We start from the raw sequence: 24,404 nt of genomic DNA on the forward strand, positions 1-24,404 counted from the left end.
TTGATATTTACATGGGAATCTCTAAAATTTAAAGATATCCAATTGCATTAAAATATTTCTATGCACATATGGTACCCAGGTGCATAATAAATGTAGAAATCATTATTTCAGAAATAGTGGCATGTAGTTTCTTTTCTGGTCATGCAATCTGCCTACCTTTCCACACATTTTCAGCCATTTTCCCTCTTTTATTCAGCTTTTTGCCCACTTGCCATATTCCTTTTTTTGCAATTAAGTCTGAGGTCTAAACAAGGACTGTATTATTAGGGTTCCCCACAGAAACAGAACCAGTACTTTATGTGTGTGTGTGTGTGTGTGTGTGTGTGTGTGTGTGTGTGTGTGTGTAGAAAAAGTGAGAGAGAGACAGAAGACAGCAAGAGAGAAAGACAGAGGGCAAGAGAAACAGAGACCAATAGAGACAGAGACACAGAGGGAAATGGAGACAGAGAAAGGCAGAGCGTTTTATTTTAAGAAATGAACTTACACGATTGTTGGGGCTGGCAAGTCCAAAATTTGCAGAACAGGCTGGCAGCCTGGAAATTCCAAGAGTTTGATGTAGCGACTCAAGTCTAAAGGGAGTTTGAAGACTGAATTCCTTCCTCTTGCAGGGACTTAAGTCTTTTCTCTGAAGGCCTTCAACTGATTGGATGAAACCCACCCATACATGGAGAGTAGTCTGTTCTACTCTAATTTTACTGATTTAAAAGTTAACCACATCTTTAACATATCTTTACAGCAATATCTAGATTGGTTTTGACCAACAACTGTGCCCCATTGTTCTTATCTGTATCCTACTCTCTGCAGCCCTATAGACTACAGCCCGCCAGGTTCCTCTGTCCATGGAACTTTCCAGGAAAAATTACTGGAGTGGGTTGCCATTTCCTACTCCAGGGGATCTTCCCAACCCAGGAATTAAACCCACGTCTCCTGCATCTCCTGCATTGGCAGGCAGGTTCTTTACCACTAGCACCACCTGGGAAGACATGTTGGCACAGAAATGTAACCATTATGTGTAAAAGTACTGTATTTAGCACTGGGGCTGAAAGATATATATATATAACCTTGTCCCTGACCTTAAGGAGTTGATAATCAAGTGGAGAAGTGAAGAAGTGATTTTGACAAGTATCATATTCAGGAGTGAACACGAAACTAAGACCAGTGTGAGAAGGTTATGCTTTAACAGGTACGATTTGAGCTGAATTGTAAAGGCTGAGAAGAGGCTGACAGAGGAAAGGTGTCCGTCCCAGTGATAGAATAGTGAAAGGAAGTAGGAAACTGTGAATGCCTTGGTGTGGTGGGGGGTGGAGTGTGAGGGTGTGAGGGTGGAACCTCTAGGATGAGGATGGAAAGATGCTAAGGTACAGACTGTGAAGTGAGGGTTGTAGAGGGTTTTATGGAGGAGGTAGAAGCCCCGTCCACCTCTGGCTGTTTCTATCAGAAAATGGTGTCAAGGTCGCCACACAGCAGGTGGTGAGGCTTCCTGGGACTATTCCAGCTGGAAAGTCCCTCAGAAGTGACCTCTGAGGATTTTCACCTAAGGAGGTACCCCTGGCACCACTGTGGGGGTAAGGGGTGGGCAAGACTCTGGGGGATCCCCACACCCTTTGCAAGTTAAGCACTCAAACGCTATACATTATCACATGGGGACTTTCGGCTTCCAGCCAGCAGCTGTTTTCAGACTGGCACCCTTTCCTGGGTAGCCTTCACGCGTGCCTCAGTACAGGAGGGACTGGGGGGGCGGCGACTGGGTTGTCTGAACGTTTCAACCTCACCACCTGTTACCCTTTCCCACTCTGTCCTCCTCTAGGTGAGACAAAATAAAAATAGTGCTGGAGAGGTTCACACCTTAATGTGATCAGATAGCACCTTAGCTGGGACCATTTGTTATCCAGTTGGTTCTGCCTGATGAGCCAAATGCCCTGGCCAGAGCCCCAGGCTGGGGGCAAGGCGGCAACTGCAGCTCCATGGAGGGGTCTGAGCCAGGGGGTGGGGGAATAGGAAGAGCTCTCTCATGCAGGACATAGCTTACCTGCCTCAGTGAGGATCTGGGGTGGAAGGAGGGTGAGGGTTAATGTGCAGAAGACCCTTCATGCATCTGAATGTAGGTGTGAGGACCCTCTTTCCTCTGATGCATCCTGGTGCAGTTACTGTAGAAGGAGTTCTTCCAGAGGAGAAACAAAAATTAAAGCAAGCCAAACATTCAATCTTCTTTCCTCTGTTCTTCTCCCAAAATTTTAGAAACAATCCTTGTTTCCTCATGAGCTAAAGTTAGGTCCTTCACATTAATGCCAAGTGAAAAGAAATAACATCAATTAATGGTCGACTACAGCAATGAACGTTTTCAATTCTGGATAGGGAAATTGACGTTTTAAGTAATGTACATGGCAAACTGTGAAATTAAATATTTTTTGAAAATAATTTTTGCTCTCTTAAAGTATCAGAAAAGCAGAAGAACAAAGACGTCCTACGCTAAAAGGTAAACTTTAAAAATAAGCAGGGAAGCAAAGGTGCAGGATCAGTGAGCCTGGAAGACCTAAGAGATCATTCAGCCCACAGATGAAGACCTCTGCTCAGAGAGGATGTTTGCTTTACTAAGATCACACAGCTAACAAGTAAAATTGAGAGAAAACCACATTTATGTCTTGATAACACTTGTTCCTCTACATAATGTTGCCATCTAGATTTGTGACCATTGCTTCTCCATTTTGGAAGAATGTGAGAGAAGTTTCTGGAATCCATACAGCAAAATAATGAGCAAATTTAATCCCATTTTTTGTTGGCTTGTTTTGGTGAAATGTATGTAGAATTCACCACCAGACACTATTGGGTAGTCTGAGAGGAGTAGGGAATGAAAAATTTTGTGTTCCATCTCTTGGTAGAAGAAAGCATGGTGGCATGCATCCCCAAGGGTATGACTGCGTTATTGAGGTTTTAGGTGAATTAGTGCGGTGGCTTAGCTGGTAAAGAATTCGCCTGCAATGTGGGAGACCTGGGTTCAATCCCTGGGTTGGGAAGACCCTCTGGAGAAGGGAGAGGCTACCCACTCCAGTATTCTGCCCTAGAGAATTCCATGGACTAGTCCATGGGGTCACAAAGAGCTGGACATGACTGAGCAACTTTCACTTTCACATTCAGTGGGATTTGTAGTGTGAAAAGAGACGAAAACGGAGTTAAAAGGAATTGCTGCTTTCTGGAGATCAAGAATGCCCTGAAGTCAGACATAACTACACTGAACTCTTATCTACTCTTCTTACAAAGGTAGATTCTATCAATTGGTTACTTTTGTGAGAAAGGGATGTATTTGATCTAAAAGGGAGATATAATTAGTTTGTTGGACTAAATGACTCTTGCTGCAAACTGAATATTTATGCCCCCTGCCCCAATTCATATGTTAAATTCTAATGCCCAATGTGATGGTATTTTGAGGTAGGGTCTTTGGGGGTGCTTAGTTCATGAGAATGGCACCCTCATGAATATAATTAGTGCCCTGATAAAGGAGGCCCCAGAGAGATCCTCACTCTTCTTTTGCTGTGGGGACACAGCAAAAAAAAAAAAAATGTTCACCTATGAACTACAAAGATGGCTCTCACCAGACACCAAACCTGCTAGCATGTTGAACTTAGACTTTCAAGAGCTTCCAAATAAATTTCTGTTGTTTATTAGCTGCCCAGTATATGGAATTTTTTTATAGCAGCCTGAATTAACTCAAGACAACACTTTGTGAAGGCATGTTGTATCAAGTCAACAAAGAAATATAAAAAAAAAAAAAAGCAAAAGCTGGACTATGCAAAAAATGTCTGCATGTTTACAATGATATTTATTGAAGTGGAATTTTACCTGGCCATAGCATAATGAAAGCACAGAAGTTCTTTCCTCTGGAGCAAATAATTTATTGGGTTTTATGCAGCCTTAGCCTTTGACACAGGTCTTCATAACTTTTCCTTCATGAAACCAGGATGGAATTTGTCTCCCTACCCCAGGAGATGGGAGAGATGGATACTGGAGAAGAGATGAAATTGACTATTGGTGATGAAGGGACTGTCGGTGAAAGGAGTCAGGGACAGGGTACTTTCTGTTTCCTCAAAAACACCCCAAGGCACCCCAGACAACCCAAACAAAGAGCAAAATGAGTGATCCTTTGCCTCCAGCCAGATATCTGTACAGGTTGGGAGAGCAGCCTCACAAGAGTCAGGGAGATAGGCTGTCCGCCTGCCTCGTCACCATGAGGTGACAGGGTCAGAAGGTCACTCAGATCTGTTTGTTGAGTCTTTGAGCCCCCAAAACTCCAGAGTGACTTCTTAAATGGGAGGAGAGCAGGCAGATTCTACAGAAGGCAGCCTTATCAAGATTCCGGAAGTCCCCAGCTGGCTCTGGTCCTTTGCACAGCCAGTATGATTCAACAGTATTACTGAACACCTACCTGTCATTGGCAACATTCTGAGGGGAGTTAGGGGGTCTGTGAAGGCTCTCACCTTTCCTAAGAGTATGAATTGACACAAACCAGTCAACAGAAATGCTAGTGACCAAGACATTTACCCTGAACCTCAGCTGCCCAGAGGTGACACTCTCCCCCCTGCCAGCTCTTTGGTGGGACACACATTCAATCTAAGAACTGGAAGCAGCCTCAGCAATCACCTTGAACATCCTCTTTCCAAATTACAGTTGAAAGAATAGTGCCCAAAGAAGGGAAGTTCTGCACCCAGTAGAGTTAGGAGCAGACAGAGTTGGAGCAGAGCCCCAGGCTGCTGGAGCTGACAGGCCTCCCTGTCCTATCTATGATACCTGCCTCTTCTTGTGAGTTATGGGAAAGAATGAAATGATGGAAGCCAAATAATTTGGGTTTTAATCTCCTATCTGATGTAATTATTGCTTCCAAATGGTCAAGACAGTGTGCAGCTTTGCCTCTTTTTCTACCTGACACCCTGACGGAAGAACAAAATGACAAGAATAGCAGGATACCTTCGTCCTTGAACTCTGCCTGTGTCTTCCCAAAATAGTTATGCCAGCCTACCTTCCACTCAACTCAGCTCTCTCACTAAATCTATGCACTGAATAGGACTTCCCTGGTGGTCCAGTGGCTAAGACTCCATGCTCCCAATGCAAAAGGGCCTGGGTTCAATCCCTGGTCAGGGAACTAGATCCCGCATGCTGGAAACAAGAGTTTGCATGCCACAGCGAAGATCACACATGCCACAATGAAGATCAAAGACTCCACGTGCTGCAGCTAAGACCTAACTAAATAATTTTTTTTAAATATGGGAAACCCTTTAATTAAAAAAATGTATGCCCCATAAAGCATGAAGGTTACAAGCAGAAGTTCTGAAACCACACTTCCTGGATCTGAATCCCACCATTGGCCCTGCTGGCTCTGTGACCTTGGTCAAGTCCCTTAACCTCCCTCTCCTTTAGTTTCCTTACCTGGAAAATAAGGAGATAGGATCAGGTCCTTTCAAAGGTGCTGCTTACCCTGACATGACTGTGCTTCTATTAATTTACTAAAAATACATATGAAATGACCAGTGTACCAGTGAGAGGAGGGGATGGGTCCAGGGAGCAAGCATTGGTAGAGAAAGATGGACCACAGAGTCCTTTCACTCCACTGGAAAACAGCTGCTTTTGTTTCTCTTTGCCTTGCATTGGGGTGGCCCTGACAACAGAAGGAGAAGAACACAGAAACCTTGAGTTGTTGTTATATAGAAGGACCGTGTGTTCAGGTACACCAAATAGCAGTGAAGCAGTGACTGGCTAAGTGTTTGATGAAGACTGGATATTTGGCCCCAAGCTGGGACTCAGTGAAGTCTAAAGCCTTGGGATGTATCAGCTGGGGCGGACTAAGTGATCACCAAGTTTACCCTGAACTAGTCTGGAAGTCATTGGCAGTGGGAAGTCATTGGAACTAATGAATCAGAATTGCTGGTAACAGGGCCCAGAAATCTGCATTTTAACCAGATTCTCATATTGGAAGTCTGGAAGTCATTGGCAGTGGGAAGTCATTGGAACTAATGAATCAGAATTGCTGGTAACAGGGCCCAGAAATCTGCATTTTAACCGGCACCTCAGATTGGCTTTTTAGGCTTAAATGTTTTCTTGTTTTAGAATTTCTTTTGATTTTTTTGGCTGCGTCATGGTATGTGTTGAGTTTTAAGTCAACTTTTTCACTCTCCTCTTTCACTTTCATCAAGAGGCTCTTTAGTTCTTCTTCACTTTCTGCCATAAGGGTGGTGTTATCTGCATATCTGAGGTTATTGATATTTCTCCTGGCAATCTTGATTCCAGCCTGTGCTTCCTCCAGTCTGGCATGTCTCATGATGTACTCTGCATATAAGTTAAATAAGCAAGGTGACAATATACAGCTTTGACGTACTCCTTTCCCGATTTGGAACCAGTCTATTGTTCCATGTCCAGTTCTAACTGTTGCTTCTGGACCTGCATACAGGTTTCACAGGAGACAGGTCAGGTGGTCTGGTTTTCTCATCTCTTGAAGAATTTTCCACAGTTTGTTGTGACCCACACAGTCAAAGGCTTTGGCGTAGTCAATAAAGCAGAAGTAGATGTTTTTCTGGAACTCTCTTTCTTTTTTGATGATCCAACGGATGTTGGCAATTTGATCTCTTGTTCCACTGCCTTTTCTAAATCCAGCTTGAACATCTGGAAGTTCACGGTTCACAAACTGTTGAAGCCTGGTTTGGAGAATTTTGAGCATTACTTTGCTAGCGTGTGAGATGAGTACAATTGTGCGATAGTTTGAACATTCTGAGTTTGAAGAAGCTCCGGGAGTTGGTGATAGACAGGGAAGCCTGGCGTGCTGCAGTCAATAGGGTTGCAAAGAGTTGGACATGACTGAGTGACTGAATTGAACATGGTATGTGGGACCTTAGTCCCCTGACCAGGAATAGAACCCATGCCCCCTGCAGTGGAAGCATGGTGTCCTAACCACTGGATTACCAGGGAACTCCCTTTAGGCTTAAATTTTAAAACCGCTGATACAGTTCTTCATCTCATTTTTAAACAACAGTCAGCTAGTTATTTTTGTTCTGCTTCCTTCTACACAAGGAGCTAGAAAGTTGGCATAAGACTGTGGGTAAAAAATGGTCTGACATTTCTCAGGTTCTCAGGCAAAGACAGATTTGATTCCCTTCAGCCTATTGCTCCCCAAAATGTGTTAATTCTGGTATGCAAGTGGTCTCAGGTGTTGCCAAGAGAGGAGAAAGTCTTCCTAAGGATGGAGGCCCTTACTCTTCACAGGCCTCATGGTGCAGGGCAGAGGTGCCTTGGACTCTTGTTCTGGAAGAAGCTACCCCCTCACCACCATCGCCCCCACCCCTCCCTGTCCCCACTCAGCAGAGTCCTAACCTCTCATGAAAACAGTCTCTCTGAGGTCAAGGACTGAGAACAAACCGCAAATAAAAACATCAGTCTTCTTAGCAGCTGACTCACAGGACCAGCCCCAGGGAGAAGCCAAAGCTCTGTATAAGGCAGGAACGGCTTGATTTGGGGCATGTATAAATTAGGAAATGTGTAGGACTACATGGAAAAATAATAGGTAGTTTTATCTGCAGAACTGATAGACAAATTTGGAGTTCTGTGTGCTCAGGCTTTTAAATATTTATAACCGGGAACCTGCAGGGGTAATGTTCTTACAGAGACCTTTCTGACAGAATTTTGCAAACTTCGAAGAGATCTTGGCTTAATCTTTCTGCAAACCCATTCAACACCTTTTTAAAAATAATAGTTAGATATTCCTGGGTCACCTTAGTAAATACCATATAGTAATACTCTAAATGTGACCAGGGATCCAGTGGCCTAGGAAGCAGCCAAAATACAGGGGTAACTCCCCAGCAAAGAGGTAGTTTGCGGATAAGCAGGTGGAGATGCTAAACCTATTGTAATTTAACATCCATAGAACCTCCTTCCCAATGCATTTTGCTTGAGGTGAGCCTTGGAGACCTACTCTGGAAATATTTCAGGATGCATGAAAATCTCACCTTCTCTTAGAACTCAAGATGGTCTTAGGGAGTCCTGACCAAAACCCCAACTCTGAGGGAGAGGTTTCTTAGGCATGTTGAGACTCTGGGGAGTTCGTGAACTTGTCCTTCTCAGAGTGTCCTGGAGATGGGGGGAGCTGACCCAAAGCTAGACACTCCATTATAGCACCTCCCTTGTGCTCTCAATACACACCAGTGGGAATGCCTGGTCCCCACTGGCCTACCCCGCGCACCAGGAAACAGTTCTAGGAGAGTAAAAACAACTTGTCCACAGTCCCAGTAAAGTGATGGCAGGGTGAAGATTCAAATTTATATCTTCCAAACCCCAAAGCTGCATTGGTACATATGATACGTGCCATGGGGACATTTTCAAGCAATTATGAAAGTAATATTATGCTTTTAGTTATTGTGGAGTGCTTTGCCAAACTTCAGACTTAATTATAAATAGATTTATATATCTATAAATGAAGTCTCTTAACATCCATTCATAGAGTTGCACTGAGTACTGAATGAACTAACATGTATGTTGAGCTCCCAACATTTCTTTTTTCCTGGAACATAGAAAGCTCGTAAAATGTGAGTGCTAATATTTTTATTGTGTTTGGGGAGTAGAAATGAATGGTTTAGGTGAAGTGTGCACACAGTTTTCTATGACTCAATACAGAGACAAATCAACTCAATGATTTGGGGGAATTACACGTGTTACAATTGTCTCCCTATCCAATTTGGACTTGACAAAGCTTTAAACCAGTCAACCAACAAAGAAAAAAAAATTGGGGGATAATTGTAAGAGATTCGATAGGGATGAACTCAAGACTGTTTTGAATTGTGAAACAATTCAGAGTTGCAAATGCAAACAATAAAGATAATGAAAGTCACTCAGTCGTGTCCAACTCTTTGTGACCCCATGGATAGTCCAGGGAATTCTCCAGGCCAGAATACTGGAGTGAGTAGCTAGCTGTTCCCTTCTCCAGGGGATCCTCCCAACCCAGGGATTGAACAGAGGCCTCCTGCATTGCAGGAGGATTCTTTACCAGCTGAGCCACCAGGGAAGCCAAAAAGGACAAAATAGCCAACCCGCCAAGACAAGAAAGAGAAAATATCCATCCTTCATTCTGCAAGAAATGAGAACTTACTGCGTGATGAGAAGTATGCAGCCATGATCTGCGCCCCTCTCAGGAGCGCATTACTGGTGCTAGAGACTAGGCTTGAGCCTCCAAGGGCACAGACAAATCACAGCACGTTTCTATGATGATGGGGGAAGACCATCCCAGAGGAACCAGTGTAGGAGAGGATAGTAATAGAGCTCAAAAGTTTTTAGCAGTAACAGCTGCTTCTGCTGTCAGTGTTTCTTCCAAAGCAGTTGTATGTATTAGGAAAGTTTTTGTAAATACAATTTTATTGAAATTGTGACATGATGTTTTGAATAAAGAATGTGAGAAAGATATGGCTATTCCTATCAATCAAAATATGAAAAAAAATGAGTGTTTTTGAGGGGTAGGTGTTCTCTTGCATTTATGTAGCTGTTGAAGTTTGTAGAAAGGGATATCAGAAAAATGTCTGCAATTTCAAAAAGTACCTGTGGCCAACCTATATCTAATAATATAGATAAAAATTAACCCCCAAAGGATTAAAAACCTAAATGTAAAACCTAAAACTATAAAACTTTAAAAAGAAAACACGAGGCAAAATCTTCAGGACATTGGATTTGGCAATGAGGTCTTGAATATGACACCAAAGGCACAGTCAAGAAAAGAAAAAATAGACTGGGCTTTATGAAAATTTTAAAATATGTGCCCCCAAAGACAAAATCAACAGAGTAAAAAGACAACCCACAGGATGGAAGAAAATATGCGCAAATCATATATCTGACAAGGGATTCATATCCAAGCTATATGGAGAACTCATAAAACTCAACAGTGAAAAAACGACTTGATTCAAAAATGGACAAAGGATTTGAATAGGCATCTCTCCAAAGAAGATATACAAACAGCCAATAAACACAGGAGAGATGCTCAACATAACTAATTATCAGGGAAACACAAATCAAAACTACAAAGATACACTACCTCGCCCCCCTTAGGATGGCTACTATAGGAGAAAACATAATGTGATGAAAAATAGCAAGTATTAGCATGGATGTGGAGAAGCTGGATCTACTATGCTCTGTTGGGAATGTAAAATGGAAAATAGTATGGTGGTTTTCAAAAAATTGAATATAGAACTACCATATGATCCAGCAGTTCCACTTCTGGGTATAAACCCAAAATCATTCAAAGCAGGGTTTTTTTTTTTTAACAATTTTATTAAATATAATTGACTCATAATGTGTTAGTTTCTGCTGCACAGCAAAATGATGCAATTTTATGTTATATATTTATATATGTTTACAGCAAAGTGACTCAGTTATATATATTCTTTATATATATATATATATATATATATTCTTTTCCATGTTCTTTTCAGCTATGATTTATTACAGTGTATGGATATGATTTATCACAGGCTTTTGGATATAGTTTCCTGGGTTACACATTAGAACCTTGTTGTTTATCCATCCTATACATCATAGTTTGCACGAAAGCAAATTATTGTTGAAGAGGTATTTGCACACCCATGTTCTAGCATCTCAAAAGTCTAACATTTCATCTAACATCTCAAAAGTCCTTGGTACCTTCAGGGAAGTGAATGCTAATGGAGACTTTCAGAGCAGATCTGATACACCACACACACACACACACACACACACACACACACCATTGGTCTTGTTACATTAAAGTGATGCCTCCTTTTTTGACCAAAATCTACCTTTACTTAGTTTGATGGCAGCTGGGACCACTAGTTATTCATCTAATAGTCTCCTCAGTTAGTACATCCATGGACCATTCCACGAAGAGTGCCCAATCAATATTTCTTCATTGACTTGGCCATTGATCGAAGATCCCCTTGAGTTACAGGACTTTGTTCTGAATAACTTATAGCTGCCTGTTTCCCAAAGCTCAAGCCACTTTCAGAGTCATGAAGTAGATGTGAGGTGGATGGAACACTTCACTTGGAGCCAGAAGTCTGGTTTATTTGCCAGCTCCGTGTTATTGGCAAATCACTTTATAACTCAGGGCCTTTCATGCTGTGGAAGTAATATAAAGTTTGGGGACTGTTTTGAGGATAATTGAGATGATGTATAAATGTATGGTAAGAATTTCTATAGGTTGTGAAGGAATTTCACACAAAGATTTCCCCCAAATGTTTGGATTCATGAAAGTTAATTGGAATAAGTTTTTGTCTTCACAAAGTAGACATTTCTCATTTGTTGCATTAGTCCTGGAATGTTGATTAAAAATTCAGTCACTCTATTACAATTTGAGGGATTAATAAAATGAGTGACAATTTGACAAAGACTTTTACAATTCCCATCTTTTTCGTTACTATTTGCAAAGCAACGGAATGCCATTGAGACCAAAATGAGAGGGAGATAGAGATTTAAACTGGAAAGTACCATGACAGGACATCCGAAGTTTCCTTCGGATTAAGCTCTGATTAAAGAATGGAAAGTATTTTTGCAATGAAAATTCTTGTCATTAAGCCAAACACCTTGGATCAGGTTCCTCTTGGGAGAGCTGAAGCTCCCTTCTCGGCAAGGTACCTTATCTCTTTAAGGGCTGACATCCCATCTGTAACCAATAATCTCAGTATGGATCTGTCTGAACCTAGTAGTTGTAGGACTTAATTTGTTAAAATAGATTGGTGTAGGATTAAATTGCCAAGAAAGAGATAAATATTTAAGTTTCTCTACGTTGACTATTTTTTAATCACAAAAGTTTATATTGTGTACACTTCTACAAAATATATTTAAATGTTTAGTTACAAAATGTGTTTATGTTTTATCATAAAAGCATGATATTTTATACATTTATACAAAATATATTTTTGTGAAAAATTTGGAAAATGCAGAAAAACATAAAGATAAATAAAAATCACTCTCACTCATAATTATATTTCATTTTGAGCCTATCTTCATTCTATGTGTGTGCATATATATATATATATATATACACACATATACATACATACATACACACACATATATGCTTACATGGGGCTTCCCAGTTGGTACTAGTGGTAAAAGAACTCACCTGCCAATGCAGGAGATGTAAAAGCCACAGGTTCGATCCCTGGGTCAGGAAGATCCCCTGAGGAGGGCATGGCAACCCACTCCAGTATTCTTGTCTGGATAATCCCATGGACAGAGGAGCCTGGCCGGCTATGGTCCTTGGGGTCATGAGTCAGACCTGAAGTGACTTAGCACAGCACATTTATATGTTAGACATATAAATATATATAATATGTGGAATACACACTTTTAATGAGCTCATATTTACAAACTGCTAGGAACTGTTTTTTTTTTTTTTTTTTAACTTAGTGCCTCATGAATATTTGCCCATATCATTACTTCTCCTACTGAATGACTGAAGATGACTAGAATCGCCGTGGGTTTTGGTGTGGTCTGGCCACCGGGTTCAGGGAGCCCTCTGCTGGGCCAGGCTGGTTAGCACTTCCCTGCCCCTCTGTCCTCTAGAGGAGCGTGTGTTCTGGTGAGGACATCCTATGAAGGGATGCTTGCTGGCATCCTCTGCTGGGTCCACTGTCACACTCCATATACTATCCCCTAGGGCTCAACAGAATCCACAGCAGCAGCCTCTCATCACTGAGTTCTTCAGCAACCTAGAACCGCCCCTCGGAGGGGTGGAGGAGGCAAGGATGCCTTTAGTCATGGCCATCCTGCATATTGAGTGTGGAACTATAAAGAAAGCTGAGCACTGAAGAATTGATGCTTTTGAAATGTGGTGTTGAAGAAGACTCTTCAGAGTCCCTTGGACTGCAACGAGATCCAACCAGTCAATCCTAAAGGAAATCAGACCTGAATATTCATTGGAAGGACTGATGCTGAAGCTGAAGCTCCAATACTTTGGCCACTTGATGTAAAGAACTGACTCATTGGAAAAGACCCTGATGCTAGGAAAGATTGAAGGCAGGAGGAAAAGTGGACGACAGAGGATGAGACGGTTGGATGGCATCACTGACTCAATGGACATGAGTTTGAGCAAGCTCCGGGAGTTGGTGACGGACAGGAGAGCCTGGCGTGCTGCAGTCCACAGGGCCGCAGAAGAGTTGGACATGACTGAGTGATGAACTGACTGACTGATCCTGCATATTGAGGGAGGCAGCCTGGCCACCACTTGCTCTGGTGTCAGACTGACTGGCCTTGACTCCCTATCCCACTCTGCGCCAGCGGTAGGACCTTAAGGAAAGGGCCTCACCTCTGTGGGTGAGAGAAGATAATAATCATAATGCCTGCTTTGTAGAGTTGTAAGAATTAAATAAGAAGCTCATGCAGAGTTTAGCACAGTATCTGGCAAATAGTGAGAGCTCAGTAGATGTTAGCCACAGTCATCGTCACCTCGGTGTTCCTCGGTGAAGGTGGGGGATACCTGACAGAAAAACAAGCTGGGACGAGGTACAGAGATGACTCACAAGAAGAAAGAATCCAGGAAGGAGCCTGGAAGGATGGGGGGAGGGGCTGTGTGATGGTTAATTTTATATGTCAAGTACCCAGATATTTGGTCAAACACCAGTCTAAAAGTCACTGTGAAGACTTTTCTTTCTTTCTTTCTTTTTTTTTTTTTTTAAGATATGACCCACATTTAAATCAGTAGACTTTGAGTAAAGGAAAACTGTTTTACTATACCCTCTATAATGTGGATGGGCTTCATCCAATCAACTGAAGGCTTACTTTAAGAGAAGATTGACCTCTCTCCAGGAGGAAGGATTTCTATAATACCTCCAGACTGCTTTTGTACTTGAACTGTAACATCAACTCTTCTCAGCATCTCCAGCCTGCCAGCCTGCCCTTTAGATTTTGGACTTAGCAGCTCCCATAATCATGTGAGCCAATTCCTAAAAACCTCTCTCTCAAAGAGAGCTAATATATATATATGTGTGTGTGTGTGTGTGTGTGTGTGTGTGTATGTTGAACATCACAGGTTTAAACTGTGCAGGTCTACGTACATGCAGATATTTTTTCAGTAGTAAACACTAAAAGACTGAGGTTGGTTGAATTTGTAGATGCAGAACCATGGATACAAAGGAAATTCGTGTATGGAGGGCTGAGTGTAAGTTATCCATGGATATTTGACTGTGCAGATGTTCACTGCCCCTAACCCCTGCCTTTATTCAAGGGTCAATATATACAGCATGTGTGTGTGTGTGTGTGTGTGTGTGTGTGTGTGTATCTCCTATTGATTTTTTTCTCTGGAGAGTGATAACTAATACAGGCTGTCATCTAAAATGTAGGAAAAACAGAGAAAGGTAAACGGACACGAATGTTCAGATAAAGTCAGTGGAAGAGGAAAGCGGGCAGTTGCGGGTATTGGATATATTCAGAGCAGAAGCCATGTCATGTTTGTCTCTGTAGCTTAACACAGTTCCCGGTGTTTAAGTACCAATGAAAGAAAGGAGAAGAAGGGATGGAAGGAGGGAGAGAAAGAGGAAGGTAGCAAAGGGAGAGGAAAGGAGTGAGTATCTGCTCAACTGAATGAGCAGACAGGAAAGAGGGGAAAAAGGAAAAAAGAAAACCCCAAGGGAGGCTTGAAGGCAAGATGCTTCTAGTCGTCCTTTTCTCTGTTTAATCCTTGACCTAATGCCTGAAGTATTCCTCTTCTGTTTACTTAAAATCAAGCAACAACCCCAAATCTCTTACCATTTTCCCCCAACCTTTTTGCTTCATCAGACACCTCTCTCATCTACATCACTTGGAGGTCTGGCCAACAACATCTTCTTTTTAAATTAAAGTATTTAGTCTGAAATCTGTCTTGGCAGAGCCGTAACGCTCTGCTTTGATTATGGATCAGTTGGAGAGCGGTTGGAGAGATGGGACCAGGAAGATGAATGCTCAGATTGCTGGCTAATTACGTCCTGACCACTAGAATTCCCCCTTGTGGTTTCAGTTGGATACAGGCATGCTTTCCTGGCATACGCTGGAGTCACCCACAAAGTAGTCACATTCCTGCCCAGGGCACAGGGGCTATGTCCCCTGGAAAACATTCCATCTGGCACAATACCTGGAGGGTACTCTGGAATGAAAGTAGAATGCAAAAGATGATAGGTTATCATTTTATTATGCTCATTCTATGGTTCCTTAGGGTTCATTTAAGAGTGGGTTTTCTCTTGTGGTGATATTGCAAGGATCTGGGGAGACGGATGCTCAGAGATCCTTCCCACCATAGAGTCAGAGAGTCTTTTAAGTAAGATTTGACTTGTATCAAGATAACAACCTATCCCTGAAAAAAGAGCGCTTTAAGGTGGAATCAGGCACGTGTTCTGACTTCCTGGGACTTCCCAGGTGGCACAAGTGGTAAAGAACCCACCTGCCAAGGCAGGAGATGTAAGAGACATGGGTTCAGTCCCTGGGTTGGGAAGTTCCCCTGGAGGAGGGCATGGAAACCCACTCCAGTATTCTTGCCTGGAGAATCCCACGGACAGAGGAGCCTGGCGGGCTACAGTCCACGGTGTCACAAAGAGTCAGACACGACTGAAGCAATTTAGCACAGCACACAGCACACAGGCATGTCTTAGAGGGAAGTTTTCATAATAGAAGGAAAGAAGAGAAGAAAGACACTGAAACCCAAGACAGGAGACAACACACCGGAAAATAAACCTTGCTTCTTTATTTTTCTTATTTGGCCTAGCATCATGTGTCCTCACTCATTCATGAAATTCATTTAAGACTTCATTGAGTATCTATCACATGCAAGGCACTCAGGTATATATCATGAGGGATACAAAATGGTAAAAGGAACTTTAAACCCTTTTTTGACATTGACACATAAAGTTCTGGAGATTTCTTAAAATTACTTCCAAGCAAGTCAGCACTGGGAAGTAAGTGACATTAGTGTTCATTTTCCTCTCACCGTCTTTTCAGCCTCTGTTCCCTGGGCGCCCTGCACACACACACGTCTCTTTGGGAGTTGTTCTGAATGCCTGCCTAGAGTCTACACTGATTTGTTAATTTCCACTCTGTGGCTCAGACTGTAAAGAATTCGCCTGCAATGTAGGAGACCCAGGTTTGATTCCTGGGTCAGGAAGATCCCTTGGAGAAGGAAATGGCAAACCACTCCAGGATTCTTGCCTGGAGAATTCCATGGACAGACAGGCCTGGCAGGCTACAGTCCATGGGGTCCCAAACAGTCAGACACAACTGAACAACTAACACTTTCACTTTCACTCTAATCCAAACTTATCTGACCTCGGTCCTGTTCCTTCTCACCTGGAAAATAACCACAGCAAACAATTTCCTTTAAAGGAGTTTGGTTGACTACGTGTTTGGCTCCCCAACATCCAGTTTCCTGAGATGTGGACAGAATGGTGAATGATCGGCTGTGAATGTGGCTGAGACCAGACGCCTCCAGGAGATGCAGTATTCCTCAGACCGTGTTCTCCGGAACATGAGGTTGGGGAGATAGTTACAAGCACTCAATAAAGAATTTATTTCTCAACTGAATAAGCGTGGGAAACATGACATATTATATCCTCCCTTGGAAATTCCCAAGAAACATTATAGTATAAGTAAAGACTTGATATTCTGCAGTAAAGAAACTCATTTAATTTAGTTTAACTTTATAACAATCCCAGGTGGGAAAATTATTTTTTTTTCCTATGGACAGATGATTCACAGAACACTAGTTTGGAAAAGGCACACACCCGACCTAATAAAGCAAAAAAAAAAAAACAAAACAAAACAGAAATGTAGATGGAGGGATTTCAGGTGACCCTAGACAGCAGAGAGAAGGGATGGCTTGAACCACGAGGGCTTGTTTGGAGCAGAAGACATTCCAGCTCCATGACATGGTCCTGCACAACCACAAAGATGGCTAGTCATTGTTATCCTACTTCTCCTGGACAATTTTCTCCTCCTCTGGCAGAGTCTGTCCAGATCTTTGGACGTCTCCTCTTCCAGTCTCTGTCTGCTTCTCACACAGAGAAGTTCTATGGGGAAGAGCTTGCTCTATTCAGGTTTCTCCTTCTCTCAGACCATTTCTTCCTCTGCATCTCTGCATGCTGGCACCAGTTGTGTCTTCATGTTTGCCTAATGAGGGGAGGGGGCTTCATTTTCCTGATCATTTGGGTCAATTTCATTCCTGTATTATCGTATGTTATCCATGGAGTAAACATATGCCTGGTTGCAAAGATTCCATAAATGTAGAATTCTAGCTTCTTCTTAAAATACACACACTTCAACTATTTAAAAAAAGAAACTATGATAATAAACACACGCTCTAATTTGACATGCACCAGATTTTAGCATATTTGGGACCACCACTACCGTGACTCATACTGCTCGGTGAACTTGGTTTAATTCAGACCTGGAAATAGCATTTCTCTTGATGTCTATGTGTATGTATATATTTGGATGTCTCATGGATAGATATTCCTCTGAACAGATCTTGTAGCTCTGCTCCTTTCTGTTCCTGAATTCAGGCCTGTACATTTTCCCTCAGGTAAATTATTACAAGTGCCTACCCTCCACTAACATGGGAGTGACCATGCTTCATTAAATGCTGAGCAAGCCTTATGTGCATGTGTTTAGCACATGCTCTCCTCATGGGGTGGAAATCAGTTGTACAATAACAAGTGGACATTTAATGCATTGCATTATGATAGTATCATATTATTGTGGTTTTAATGAATTGCTTCATCTTTTCAATCTTCATATTTACAAATATAATACATATATATGTATCTGTGGGCTTCCCAGGTGATGCTAGTGGTAAAAGAACCCATCTGCCAATGCAGGAGACATAAGAAATGAGGTTCAATCCCTGGGCCTTGGAGGAGGGAATGGCTACCCATTCCAGTATTCCTGCCTTGAGAATCCAATGACAGAGGAGCTTAGCGGGCTACAGTCCATACAGTCGCAAAGAGCTGGACATGACTGAAGCGACTTAACACACACACGTATGCATCTATGTCTGTGAGAGAGTTTATAATTATATTTATCTCCCCCACTGTTGTCATTGTTCAGTCACTAAGTCGTGTCTGACTCTTTGTGACGCCATGGACTGCAGCACTCCAGGCTTCCCTGTCTTTCACTATCTCCTGGAGTTTGCTCAAACTCGTCCATTGAGTCAGTGATGCCATCCAACCATCTCGTCCTCTGTCATCCCCTTCTCCTCCTGCCTTCTGTCTTTCCAAGCATCAAGGTCTTTTCCAATTAGTCGGCTCTTCGTATCAGTTGGCCAAAGTAGCTTCAGCCTCAGCATCTCCTCCATAGTAATATGAAATAATTATATTTATAATAAGAAAAGGATCAAGCTAATCATGACAAATCTGACCAGAATAAGCATCTTTCCAGAAAACCAAGGCCCTGTCTGGAAATGTATCTCATAAAGTCATTGAAAGACAAGAAGAAGAGTAATTATTATTTGTCATTGGGGTTCACCTTTTATGGTGCTAAAAGTTACTGGATGTACTTCATGCAGTAAAAATTTGCAAAATAGTTCTACAATGCCTGCCAAGTTACAGTGGCATTTTGAAACAGAATATAGTGAGAGTCAAAAGAAGGCTATTGACATCTTGCAGTCTTGAGATTTCTGTTCCTAGAAAACAGAATACACACCAAAATTAAATCTGACAATGAAAATTCACACGCAGCATCACTCAAAGTAGATGGGCTCTGAGAGACAGAATGGAATGTTCCATCAGGGAAACCTCGTTAAACATTCCATTACTGAGGAGGCAACTGGCTACCATCAATATTCAACCACTACCATTGTCTGACAAGAGTATAGCGCAAAATTCAAGAATTATTACCCAATGTGCTTGGTGAATTAATTCAAAGATTAAGATTTTCAAAATCTTCATGGATCCGGTAGACAGCACTACTTTTCTTGCCTTTGTATTATAAGTTCACGCAGACAAATATGAGAAAGATGCATTAGTTTTAAAAACTTTTGATATGTTCACAAAGAAGAAATTTTAAGGTGTTTAGACCAGTTTTTAACAAACCCTCAAAGAGAGTGGCAAAAATATAAGCTATCTGTAGGAATGGTATGAACACAATGGCAGGGAAAGACGTCAGAAGGAACAGTTCATTTTATTTTATTATTTATTTATTTATTTATTTTAATTGGAGGCTAATTACTTTACAATATTGTGGTGGTTTTTGCCATGCATTCACATGAATCATCCATGTGTGTACATGTGCTCCCCATCCTGACCCTCCCTCCCACCTCCTTCCCCATCTTAAAGCTGTTATGTGCTGTCTGCGAAGTCACTTCAGTCATGTCCAACTCTTTGCAACTTTATGGACTGTAGCCTGCCAGGCTCCTCTGTCCGTGGGATTCTCCAGGCAGGAACACTAGAGTGGATTGCCATGTCCTCCTCCAGGGGACCTTCCCGACCAAGGGATCAAATCCGTGTCTCATTATGTCTCCTGGTTTAGCAGGCGGGTTCTCTACCACTTATGCCACTTGGGAAGCCCTCAAAGAATACTGGAATGGGTAGCCATTCCCTCCTCCAGGGGATCTTCCCAACCCAGGGATCGAACCCTGGACTCTAGCATTGCAGGCCGATTCTTTACCATCTGAGCCACCAGGAACCACACTGAATGGTGCCACACAAATTGTCAATTTTATTAAGAAACAGTATTTACATTGTGTCCTTCCAAGTTGGATTTAAACAATATGATTAATGAGTTCTAGAATTTACTTTTGCATACCAAAGACAGAAGCCAAATGAGATGAGATATTACTGGTATTGTTTGTTTGTGGCCATTTTCATTGGTAAAGAAACTCCATTACCACATTATTTCTCAAATATAACAAGAATGGACTACTGTAGATTTTTTTAAATAGATATAATAGATTTATTTTATTTTCAGTCACACTGCACAGACTGTAGGCTCTTAGTTCCCTGACCAGGAGCTGAACCTGTGCCCTTGGCAGTGAAAGCATGGAGTCCTAACCACTGGATCACCAGGGAATTCCCAGATTTTATTTTTTTAAAGAAGTTTTAGGTTTACAGAAAAACTGAGGAGTAAGTACACAGTTCCTTGATATCCCTCTAGTTCCCCTAGCAGTACTGGTTTCCCCTCGTATTCGCATGTTGCTTGACTGCGGTAGACTTATTGAAATGGATGACCCAATATTGATAGAGTACTGTTAACTATCAATCTATCGTTGACAGCAGGGTTCACTCCTTGTGTTGTCCGTTCTTTGGGTTTTGACAAGTGTGTAACATCATGTGTAATCCAGATAGTGTCACCTCCTTGAGGACCACAGTAGTCTTAATAAGCTGAAAGAGCCCAACTGGGAAATCAGAGTAACCTGGTCAGCTTGCTCACATCTTCGGGCAAAGCACAAGCACTAAAATGAAACACATCTCATTTCTATTCAGTCCATCTCATTCAACACATTTCATGCAATACAAACTAAGTTGACCTGCTTTGATGCTGAGAAGGAAGAAAACATAAGGGAATAGAAAGTGGTGAGGAGAAGGAAAGGTGTGATGCAGAACATCAGACAGCACTGGAACCCAGCTCACAGCTTTGCCATTCCCTCATGGGGCTCCATCTGCCTCTGCTGGCTGGGCTCCTTGTCCACAAAGCAAAGGGTTTGAAGTCATGATTGCAAAGGCCCTTCCAGCTCCAGTCGAAAGAGGGTACAGATAATTATAACTAGGGTAGTATGTGTTTAGTGGATTGGAAAACATTTTCCTCGAGCCTCAGGATTTCTTGTGCTGATTGCCTTTGGAGAATTCAAGAATTAAAAAGACTAAGAAAACATAAATAGAAAGACTCTTATTTTGGACTTTACCAATTTAGCCATTAAATAGCATGTTTGGGCTATGTTACAGCTAAAAGAAACAAACAAACAAAAATAATAATACTAACAGATTATTTCCAGATAAGAATCCATAAATGCTCTTCTCTTCATCTCCCTTAAGTATATGAATAAAGTGTATGAAAGATCATTCTTCTTGGAATAGAAGTAAAGCTTGAAACTAACTGAATGAATGCTCAGGAAAGGTGGATGTTTTATTTGGTATGGATTTGTCTTCCTTCTTATTTACATATAACTGAAACAGGAAGAAAGGGGGCAGGGTACAACCTTTGAAAGAATGACTCAGCCAGAGGACACAATATAAACTGATTAGAATCAAATGGGTCCAAGATGGCAGACAATCAACTTCGACTAGACCTTGATCCTCAGTATTGTTGTTGCTGTCCAGTGGCTCAGTCGTGTCTGGCTCTTTGCGACCCCATGGACTGCAGCACGCCAGCCGTCCTTCACTATCTCCCGGAGCTTGCTCAAACTCACGTCCATTGAGTCAGTGATCGAAGAGCTGACTCACTGGAAAAGACCCTGATGCTGGGAAAGACTGAGGGCAAGAGAAGGGGGCGACAGCAGATGAGATGGTTGGCTCATCAGCATACGCTCACTGTAACACATTAGCAAGCTAAATGACACCCAGGGTTGCCATGATAGTTTCAAGGTCCACCATCAAAGACCAAAAAGTGGGCGGTGGCCCAATTCCTGGAAATCTCCACCCCTTCTCCAAAGTAGTTGGAATGACCCTCCCACTCCTTAGCCTCTGAAATTACCCATTCCATAAGAGCTAGCCACACACATTTTGAGGCCACACTCAGCCTCTGTGACAGCCTACCTTTGTCTCTTGGTGACTTCTTTCTGCAGTGAGACATCAAGAACCTGTACTTCATTAGGTCTTAAAACCAGGTTTGTGATCTCAGGTGAAAGATCGTGGGTTTTGGATGGATTAGAGTCCCAGTACATAGGTTCAAGTCCCAATCTGAGATAAATGGTTTCAGAACTATACGTAAGTCATTTAGTGGTGAGGAGCAGAAAACACAGAGGGAAGTTTTGGTTATAAGTACTTGTGGATTTATTCTGAAATCTTAGGTTCTAGACTGAATACAGTTTTAAAAGTCCGGCACTTGAGGAAGAAGACTATTCCAAAGGAATGTGTGAATATTTAACAATATTCATTGTTAAAAATATAGAACATTTACTGAAGCCTGATATCATTCTAACCACTTTACATGGACTAACACTTTTATCCACTCATCAATATTACAAGGAAACACTATCATTATCTCCATTTTACAGAAGCAAAGATAAAGTTGAGAAGTTAAATAACCCTCCAGGCTGCTCTGTGGTGATTAAGTTGAATTTTGAACCTGGGCAGGTTGATTCCTGAACTTCATTTCCTACCCACTATACTGCTGCTATAAATTACATGTTTATATCTATGGTTTTATTTAATGGGAAAGTAAGGAAACTTTAATATAATGATGTATCTCAGATAGAAGCCAAGATAAGTGTCCAGATAAAGCTGGTCTGTAAGACTTGTTCTGTACTTAGAAATGCATGAATCTTGGCTTTCAGCTCTTTTTAAATTGTAGTAAATTACTGTTCAGATTTATGTCACAATTAGTAGTTTTCCATTGTTTAATATAAATTCTATTGTAGTGCAGATGGACCTAAGTAACTTGAACTTACATTCAAATTTCAAATACACTGTCCATTTGTCACTGCTGCTTCTGCTAAGTCGCTTCAGTCGTGTCCGACTCTGTGTGACCCCATAGACGGCAGCCCACCAGGCTCCACCATCCCTGGGATTCTCCAGGCATGAACACAGGAGTGGGTTGCCGCTTCCTTCTCCAATGCATGAAAGTGAAAAGTGAAAATGAAGTCACTCAATCGTGTCTGACTTTTAGCGACCCCATGGATTGTAGCCCACCAGGCTCCTCTGTCCATTTGTCACAAGGATTAGGCAAATGCTTGACAAACAGTTTGTTCTGTTTGGAGACAATTCTCCATGGGTCCCTTGCATTTCTGGATGTTCTATAAGCAGAGGCACTGACTTTCTTCTAGATTGTTTTTTTCAATGATATTTGTATAGTAAAGAGCTTTGGAATGTATGGATGGCATCATCTCCCAGAGCAATGTGCAGGCACACTTTACTGGTCCCTGTTACAGAATCTCTGGGCTTCTCTGGTGGCTCAGATGGCAAAGAATCCACCTGCAACGAAGGAGACCTGGGTTCCATCCCTGGTTGGGAAGACCCCCTGGAGGAGGTCATGGGAACCCGCTCCAGTATTCTTCCCTGGAGAATCCCCATGGATAGAGAAGCCTGGTGGACTACAGTCCCTGGGATTGCTAAGAGTTGGACACAACTGAGTGCGATGCAGGCACACGCATATTTGTGTGCATGCACACATACACACACAAGCACATATACACTGCTAAGAAAAGCAAAGTCCTTTGTTTCTGACCCAGAAGTCTTATGCCTTCTGTCAGCACTCACACAAATGTACCAGGCCAACTTGCTAGCTTGTAAGAAGGGTAAAACCTCAGACTCTTCATAGTTCTTGACAACTGTATCTGGATTTTTTACATTCTGAAAATATTATCGCCATTACTTAGATGTCATACCTAGACGAATAATACTTACCAAATGAATCTTTTAGTTCAATTGAATGAATGAATCACCTTTTAATAAGGATCTACCAGGGTTTTTTTTTCCATGCCAGCTTCACAGTTCTGCTTAGTGTAGACTATTTTCATTTTTCAAATGAAGAAACTGAGGTTTAGGAACATTAAGAACTTTCCCAATATCATAAAGCTAGTAAATAGGGAAACTAAAGTCTTAAATTTGGCCTATGTTCTTTCTGCTACCATTACCTCTTATAATGTTTTAGCTCTAGAAGTATTAATTTTCAAACCAAGTTACAAAGGCTAACTGGGAAAGGAAAAATGATTGTTTAAAGAGAAGATGTGAGCTTCAGACAAGAAGGAAAGGGTGAGGTGGAGAAAGAGTGAAATGAAAAAGAAAGAGGGGAGACAGATAGGATGAAGATATATGTCCTAATATTTTTAGAGAACAAATATTGGGGTTTCCTGAAACAAGGGAACAGGAGGAGATTAAGGGGCTGGTTAAGGGAACTTGGTGGAGATCCATGGAAAATCTCAAATAGAGCACCCAAGTAAAGCCTGGAGGGAGCCAAAAGGTCAAGTTCAGGAGTCCAAGAAAACAGCAGGGGGGAGGGAGATGGGGGCAGAGGAGGAATGCAGTTCATCTGAGTCCTGTAGAAGTGAGAGAAGGGGATCAAGCAAAAGGTCTTAGTGGTTGGAGGGGACAACTAGGAGTGATTTCTTGATGCACTTGAATGTTATAAAGTGAGGACAGTCTTTTGTCATTATTGGGTGTTTATCTGCTTTGTTTTCTGTAGGCATCAATGGTCTTTCCTATGTGCAGAAGGGAATTATTAAGGACCACATCTGGTTTGGACGACAGTAACTACCAGTTACCGCTTCTGGCCCTCAGGAGAATGAACTCTGTAAG

This window comes from Muntiacus reevesi, chromosome 6 (genome assembly GCF_963930625.1).
Source record: "Muntiacus reevesi chromosome 6, mMunRee1.1, whole genome shotgun sequence".
Classification (NCBI taxonomy): domain Eukaryota; kingdom Metazoa; phylum Chordata; class Mammalia; order Artiodactyla; family Cervidae; genus Muntiacus; species Muntiacus reevesi.